The sequence below is a fragment of the Phyllobates terribilis genome, unplaced genomic scaffold (assembly GCF_046119375.1).
Source record: "Phyllobates terribilis strain yellow unplaced genomic scaffold, ASM4611937v1 Scaffold_35__1_contigs__length_13245226, whole genome shotgun sequence".
In the NCBI taxonomy this organism is placed as follows: domain Eukaryota; kingdom Metazoa; phylum Chordata; class Amphibia; order Anura; family Dendrobatidae; genus Phyllobates; species Phyllobates terribilis.
The window spans coordinates 3,315,966-3,324,117 of NW_027362795.1; the positions used below are offsets into that span (position 1 = coordinate 3,315,966).

At 40.1% G+C, this 8,152-nt stretch overlaps 1 pseudogene; it reads left to right on the top strand.

Annotated features, from left to right (window-relative positions):
- The first annotated feature begins 6,687 nt into the window (after window positions 1-6,687).
- LOC141182666 (COP9 signalosome complex subunit 7b pseudogene) lies at window positions 6,688-7,507 on the top strand (annotated as a pseudogene).
- Window positions 7,508-8,152: the final 645 nt, after the last annotated feature.

The following is an 8,152-nucleotide window of genomic DNA, read 5'->3' on the forward strand; positions in this document are numbered from 1 at the left end:
ATGCACTCCTCCTTGTTCTTCCGCTGCTCCGGTCTCTGTAGCGAACGCCCGCACATCTCAGCACAGTGGGCTCAGTGTAGTGACGTCATTGCGCCCACTGTCAGTGTCTGCATCAGTGACGTCAGATGCAGAGGGGGATTGAGGGGAGCGTCACGCTCCCTCACTCAACATTGCTTTCTACTGTATCAGCAACTAGTCGATACAGTTGAATTTGCGAGGACGGGCCCTCCCCTCCACAGCTCATGGGCCCCACATCAGCTGCATGTGATACACTGCATTGAGACCTGTATCTATTCCCAGTGTGTTACTGTAAGAGTGTGTAATCACACATGTGATACACTCCGCGTATCTAACCACAGCTTATGATACAACTAGAAGCACCATCTAACAGAATCTGTGCTGCCAGCCGTCCTCAGTGACACTGTACTTGTCAGTATCACTGGCAGTCACCAACAAAATGGCTCCACACTGTGATCCTAAACGTCATCCTCTCTTATCCTATTACAAACACCCAGAAGGGGAAGAGAGGAGCGACATGACACACATGAGAGCAGACCCAGCCCAAATTTACTGCAGTCGTAATGTGAGCGAGTTGTACACTAGGTTTTCATGGCAAATTTCAGCAGCTGCTCCCCCTAGTTTTTAAAAGTGGAAATACCAAACTTTTTCAAATTATTTTTCATATTTTACTTCATTAAAAACAAATATTTAAAAAAAAAAATTAAAAACATTAAGACTTTACATTTTTTCAGTTGTTGAAACATATTTTTGATGACATCTTCCCTTTAAATAGTCAGATCAATCAGTCCACAGGAACTTTGCGTTTTTTGTAATTATGGTTTTCATTCCCATTTTGGTGAATTTTCTCAGATAAGTTCTGAATGTCCTGGGGTGGAGGTCGCCATACAGAAGCATGGGGATGTTACATAGGTTGAAAAAAGACCTAGATCCATCAAGTTCAATCTTTCTCCACCAATTATACATTTGTTGTCACTAAGTTATCTATAACCCAATTTGTTATATTTACTGAGAAAATCATCTAGTCTTGTAGAAAGTCAAAGTGGAATCTCACCGTACTATGTCTTTAGCGCTCCTGTTTCCAAAGGAGTGCCTTGTCCAAAAGCTGCTGACCTGCAGAGAAATCCATCAAAATATACAAAATATGGACGGCACCTCCAGATAAAGATCTTCAACTTTATTTCATATCAAAAAGTAATTAAAATTTCCACATGTCAGCAAAAAACAGACTGACGCGTTTCTGGCTCATGGTCATAGAGTATACTGGTTACAAAGTGGAATGAAGCTTATAAAAGGAGACATCACACATGTGCAACAAATTCATAATTATACAAAACATATAACACAGAAAAACTATGTATATATACATATTAAAAGCATGTGAAACGAATGATAAAAAGTTATATGAGAGAATGTTCTCATCAATGAAAAAAGGAACAATAGTATATTGTATAAACGTCGAATACATTTCAATAAATAAACATGGTATCAGCTTTCTAATTCATTCCCTTAGGCTGTTTTGTATCTAATACAACAATCTAAACATGCTTCTCTCATAAATCATGTATGTTGCCAGCTGTCACTTCTTTTTGGAGTTTTAACTGTCTCTATGCCAAAGAAACAAAAACTATCCAATTTTCCCTCAGGTCGCTCCAAAAAAGGTCTAAGGCTATGATCACACACGTGTATTTTTCTGCTGCAAACTTCTCTATAGCAGGAAAACAGCTGTGTTAAAAATGCAGGTTTTGGTGCGTTTTTGTTGTATTTTTTGACCACCCATTACTTCCTATGGGTGAAAAAACACTGAAAAAAAAGCAGGTGCGTTTTTTGTTTCAAAAACGCTGAAAGAAGTGACATGCTCTATTTTCCAAAAACACAACAAAGTCACAAAATACGCAGCAAACAAAAAGTAACCTGTGTGAACAGAGAATTCTGGTTTCTCATAGACTTTGCTGGTATTGCAAGACTCAGCTGAAAATTTGCATAAAAATCTGCTGCAAAATACTCAGCCAAACACAACGTATGTGAACATAGCTTAACAGTTCCTGAATAGGAAATATTATTATTATTATTAATGATGTAAATATGTTCAGAGATCCTTTCTTAAAGTTACGGCTAGTACAGCCTATATATTTAACCCCACAAGAAGTACATTCAATGCAGTAAACCATATAACATGTTTCACAATTAATGAAAGAGTTAATGTTGAAATGATCATTAATTTTTTAGCGTAATACTGCATTTCTTGGCAAAACATTTATGGAATCCTTTGGTCATTAGCCAGGTTGTGCTATTGGTGCGTTTTTCATATAGACTTGGTGAGAGCAAATTACCAATTGATTTTTCCCTCCTTGCAACACATCTATAGCCCTTATTAAAATATCATGTAATCTATCATCTTGGTAGAGAACAGGGATATATTTTGGTATGATATTTTTAATTTTGTTAAATTGGGTGCTGTAAGGGGTACTAAAGGTGATAGACATTCTAATGATACTAATCATGTTATTTCTAGTTTTTTTTCTCTGGAGGTGCCGTCCACATTTTGTAAATTTGATGAAATCATCTAGGCCTTTTTTTTTTTTTTTTTTTTTAAAAAAGCTGTTACAGTATCTGCCATTCCTACTTCTTGTGGTAGGGCATTCCACAATCTGACTGCTCTAACTGTAAGGAACCCTTTCCTGTATGCCGGAATGTCCATTCTTCCACCCGTATTGAGTGCCCCCTAGTCCTCAGTAAAGTCTAGTATGCTCCACAGAAACCCCCGGGAATTCCCTAGGAAGAAGAGTAAACCATTGCTACCTTCTCTTCCTTTGTCCCATATTTTAAATATTAATTTCTTACATCCACATCCAGACCTTTTTCCACCAAACTACAGAGCAGTGAGCGATGAGCACGGTGAGAGATCTCACCAAGATATTGCGGCTATAGAGAAAAGATATCAAGGAAAATGGAATCCATCAATGCTTACAGTTTATGGTTGGACAATAGTAAGAGAAGAACTGATGAAGGAGTACAAGAGACAAGCAAAAAAGTTGTCACTGAATGAGAACCAAATTTTGTAATGCAATTTCTGTAACTACTTATAATTCACAATAGTGTTTAGACAGGTTTTAATTATTTGAATTGTTGCTAAATTTCCTCTAAATGTCAGAAAATTTGTCATAAAATATTCAGCATCTTTATATTTGCAAAAATAATAATGTTCCAAAGTACTGAAACTTTTATGCATTAATTATATGTAGCAGTAAAAGGAAAACTCTTTGATATCAACAAAGTCAACAAAGCAAAAGGTGACTACTTTGAAGAACCTAGAATATAAGACATATTTTCAGTTGTTTCACACTTTTTTGTTAAGTATATAATTCCACATGTGTTAATTCATAGTTTTGCTGCCTTCAGTGTGAATGTACAATTTTCATAGACATGAAAATACAGAGAAATCTTCAAATGAGAAGGTGTGTCCAAACTTTTGGTCTGTACTGTACATCCCATGCCGGCGCTGTTCCAGCGGTGTCGGCATTTCCATTCCTGGGGCTCATGTGAGGATGTTGAGTCATGTAAGCCCTGCGCCCCATCAGAGCTGCTGTCACTGTCCCGACCTTCTGACATCGAACATCATGAGGAAGTCAAAGAGCAGCCGCAGCCCTGGCATCCTGTTGATGTTCAACAAGTCCAAAGGTGGGGACAATGAAGCCGGCACTGTTTGGGAGCAGGGCTCGTGAGATATAACAACCTCATGTGAGCCCCGGGAACGCAAGCAAGTGCCAACACCGCTGGAACAGCGCCGGCACGGGAGCCGAGTATGAGCGATTTTAATTTAATGAGGCCAAACCTGAGGAATGACAAGGGGTTGTCCTAATGGTGGACAACAACTTTAAGAAAATACAATTTTCAGTTCAAACATTTCCCACATTCTGAACATGAAAAAAAACCTTCTCAACTGTGTGACTTCTGATGTTTATTAACCCCTTCAGGACCTTAAGATTTTCCATTTTTGGTCTTTTCGTTTGTTGCTCCCCGTCTTCCCAGAGCCATCATTTTTTTTATTTTTCTGTCAATATGGCCGTGTGAGGGCTTTTTTTTCCAGGGACGAGTTGTACTTTTGAATGGCACCATTGATTTTACCATGTAGTGCAATGGAAAATGGGAAAAAAATTCCAAATGCTGTGACATTGCAAAAGAAGTGCAGTTCCACAATTATTTTTTTAGGATTTTTTTTACCATGTTCACTAAATGCTAAAATTCTCTAGGTCATTACAAATTTGCAGATAAAAAAAGAATCTCTACATATTTGTTATTTAAGTGGTGTTATTGCATTTAGATGCAATGTGTCAGCGACCAAAAAACTCTTTCTGGCGTTTTGATCTTTTTTTCTTATTACGCCGTTTACTGTTCATATTAATTATTTTTATAGTTTGATAGATTGCACGTTTCTGAACGTGGCGATACCAAATGTGTATTTTTTATTTTTTCACAATTGTTTTATTTTGAATGGGTCAAAAGGGGAGTGATTTGAACTTTTATACATATATATATTTTTTTAATATTTTTACATGTTTTTATTTTTTGTTTTACTGGTTTCAATAGTCTTCTTAGGAGACTTGACACTGCGATCTTCTGATCGCTTGTGCTACAAGCTATGTGCTATGTGTAGCAGACTTGATCATCTGCTATGAATGCCAGCCACAGGGCAGATCAGCAATGACCACCACAGGACTCTCCTGCCGACCACGAGTTGTCATGTCAACCCATCGGCAAGCCACGTTAATGTGACAACGGTGCCAATGACCGGAACTAATGATGCACTTTCGGCGCGATCATGTTAAATGTTGCAGTCAGAGATTGACAGCAGCATTTAACATGTTAACAGCCAGTGATGGATCATGATTCCACCCGCAGCTGTTAGGGGACACATGACAGCTGATCAGATCAGCTGTCATGTGCCTGAAACCATGCAAGGTCAGTGCTGGAGCCCGCACCAAAAAGAGGGAGGCAACCTATGATGTATTTATAGGTCGTGAAGGGGTTAAAGGGAACCTGTCACCATCAAAAGTGCTATTTACCTGCAGATATGGGCTAACCTGCACAGCGCCTGCACGTAGTTGAATGCTGTGGGGAGAAAATTAACTTTATTCTCCCCAGCAGCATTCGGTTTCAGTCAGTGGGGCAGTGAAAGCGCTGGTTCAATCACTGATCTGGGGGCTGTGGCTGTAACCACACCCCGGCACTGACTGACAGCCGGCCCCAATGCAGAGCCAGTGTCAGTCAGGGCTGGGTGTGCGGTTACAGACGCCCCTCCGTATTCTCATAGCGGCGACTGAACCTGCGCTGGCGCCGCCCCCACTTACTGAAAGCGAATGCTGCCGGGGAGCATACTACATGCAAGCTCCGGACAAGTTAGTAATGCTATTAACCTACAGATTAAGCCCATATCTGCAGGTTTAATAGTGTTTTTGCTGGTGACAGGTTTCTTTATAAGTTGATTTCCAAGTAAAACATTTCCCACATTAAGAACATGAAAAAGACTTCTCCCCTGAGTGACTGCTCTGGTGACTAAGAAAAGATGATTTCTTCATAAAACATTTTCCATATTCTGAACAGGAAAAGGGCTTTCCTCCTGTGTGCATTCTCTGGTGTCTATCAAGATGCGCTTTTCGGTTAAAACATTTCCCACATTCTGAACATGAAAAAGGCTTCTCCCCTGTGTGGGTTCTCTGGTGTCTATCAAGATGCGCTTTCCAGCTAAAACATTTCCCACATTCTGAACATGGAAAAGGCTTCTCCCCTGTGTGAGTTCTGTGGTGTCTATCAAGATGCACTTTCAAGCTAAAACATTTCCCACATTCTGAACACGAATAAGGCTTCTCCCCAGTGTGGGTTCTCTGATGTGTAGCAAGATTTGATTTCTCTGTAAAACATTTTCCGCATTCTGGACATGAAAAAGGCTTCTCTCCTGTGTGAGTCTTCTGATGTCTGATAAAGGTTGATATCTGTGGAAAACATTTCCCACATTCTGAACACGAAAATGGCTTCTCCCCTGTGTTAGTTCTCTGGCGTCTAACAAGATTTGATTTCTGGTTAAAACATTTCCCACACTTGGAACATGAAAATATATTCTCTGCTGTGTGAATGTTTTTGATGTTTTCAAGGGGAAAACTATTTCCATATTCTGATTGTGAAAATGACTTATTTGCTTTAGGAGCAGTTCGTTTTTTAATGCTTATTTTGTGACTTTGCTTTTCTTTAGTATTCAGTAATGAATCATAAGACAGGACCTGTTTCAAAGGATCAGATGACAGATCTTTGCAGTGAAGGGATGATGGTATATCCGGGGTAATGGCATTCACTTCAATTATATCCTCTGGGATCTCAAGACTATCTGATTTAAAAATTGATGATGCCAGCTGTCCCTCTGATCTTCTGGTACAGTCATCTGCCAAGAAAAAACAATTATTATTTTTGAATAAAATATCCTTGAATTTAATATTTTTGAACATTTCTACTTAAACTGTCAGTAAAAATGGCAAGTTACGTTAAAATACTGAATTGTTAATTCCAGCGGACCTGGCGCTGTCATGGCTGCCTGACAACCACACGGTAGACCCGGATGGAGTGTGTTCAGACCAGAACAGTGAAGTCATAAGCTCTTAGACCCATAGCTGTAGTATGGCAGAAGTACAGAAGCCAACCAGTAGTGTCCTGGAGCAATTCATCTTACTAGCCAAAGGCACTAAAGGCTCAGCTCTTCCAGCCCTTATCAACCAAGTATTAGACACCCCAGGAGTCTATGTATTCGGAGAACTTCTAAATTTACCCACAGTACAAGAGCTTGCAGACCGTTCACATTCTGGCTACTTACAGCTCCTAAATTTGTTTGCCTATGGGACATATCCAGATTATGTTGCATTAAAAGATAATTTGCCAGAACTTTCGGCTGTACAGAAAAACAAGCTGAAACACCTGACAATTGTGAGCCTTGTGTCCAGGATGAAGTGCATTCCATACTCTGTGCTCCTGAAAGATTTAGACATGAGGAACCTCCGAGAGTTGGAGGATTTAATCATAGAAGCAGTTTACACAGACATCATTCAGGGCAAACTGGATCAACGCAATCATGTGCTAGAAGTTGATTTCTGCATTGGACGGGACATTCCCAAGAAGGACATAAGTAGCATTGTGAAAACCCTTCAAGAGTGGTGTGATGGTTGTGAAGCCATTTTAATGGGGATTGAACAGCAAGTGGTGAAGGCAAACCAATACAAGGAGAACCACATCTGTACACAGCAGCAAATAGAAACAGAAGTGACAAATATTAAAAAAAACTCCGAAAGCCACGGCTTCCTCAACTGCTCAGGACACGGACCAGCACCTTGCAGAGCGGGAAGGACCCCCTCTTGCTGAGCAGCGACAGCCCACTAAGAAGATGTCAAAGGTTACAGGTCTGGTCTCCAGCCGCCACTAATGAAGCTGAAAATATGGAAGAGGCTCCAGGGGGCATATAACTGCTCCTGGACTGTTTACAGACTTAACAACATGCCATCATTGTATCTGCCTCTTTCCATCCAAAACCCTTGGAGACCCTGCCTGCTAAGAGTGACAGTGAACCCATTAGCGTTAGCACTGCTGAGATCCAGCTTGGTTTGCAGATTGTTGTCCATGCAGATCAGGACATTTTGCCTATAAGTTTGTGGATCCATCTCCCTGCTGGAGAGGTCTGCTGTGGAAGTCACTGCGGTATACAGTAGCCTTCCCTGTCACGGAGAGGATTCTAGAAATGGCTGCTTATTGCTGTGTGGTTATAAAATCCCAGGTGACTTTGGTCCTGTCATCTCTTCTCTGGAGATTTGAAATGTGCAGTAGGGACAGATCTGTACAGAAAGTTTTCCTATTTCCTTAAATGCACCCTGTTATAGCGTTATTTTTCCAGGAGACTGTATTTTCTTTCTTCTTGTAATGAGTCATTTTTGCCTGATCTTGACATGCCATGTATTTGAGGGCAGTTTTTGAAATGCAGAAAAATAATTTTTAATGGTCATCTGGCAGGAAGAGAAAGTCCACTTCATATGTGAGCTGCAATTTCCTGTATCCAACTATATCTGTATGGCTTGTGGAAAAGATTAAGATGTAAAAC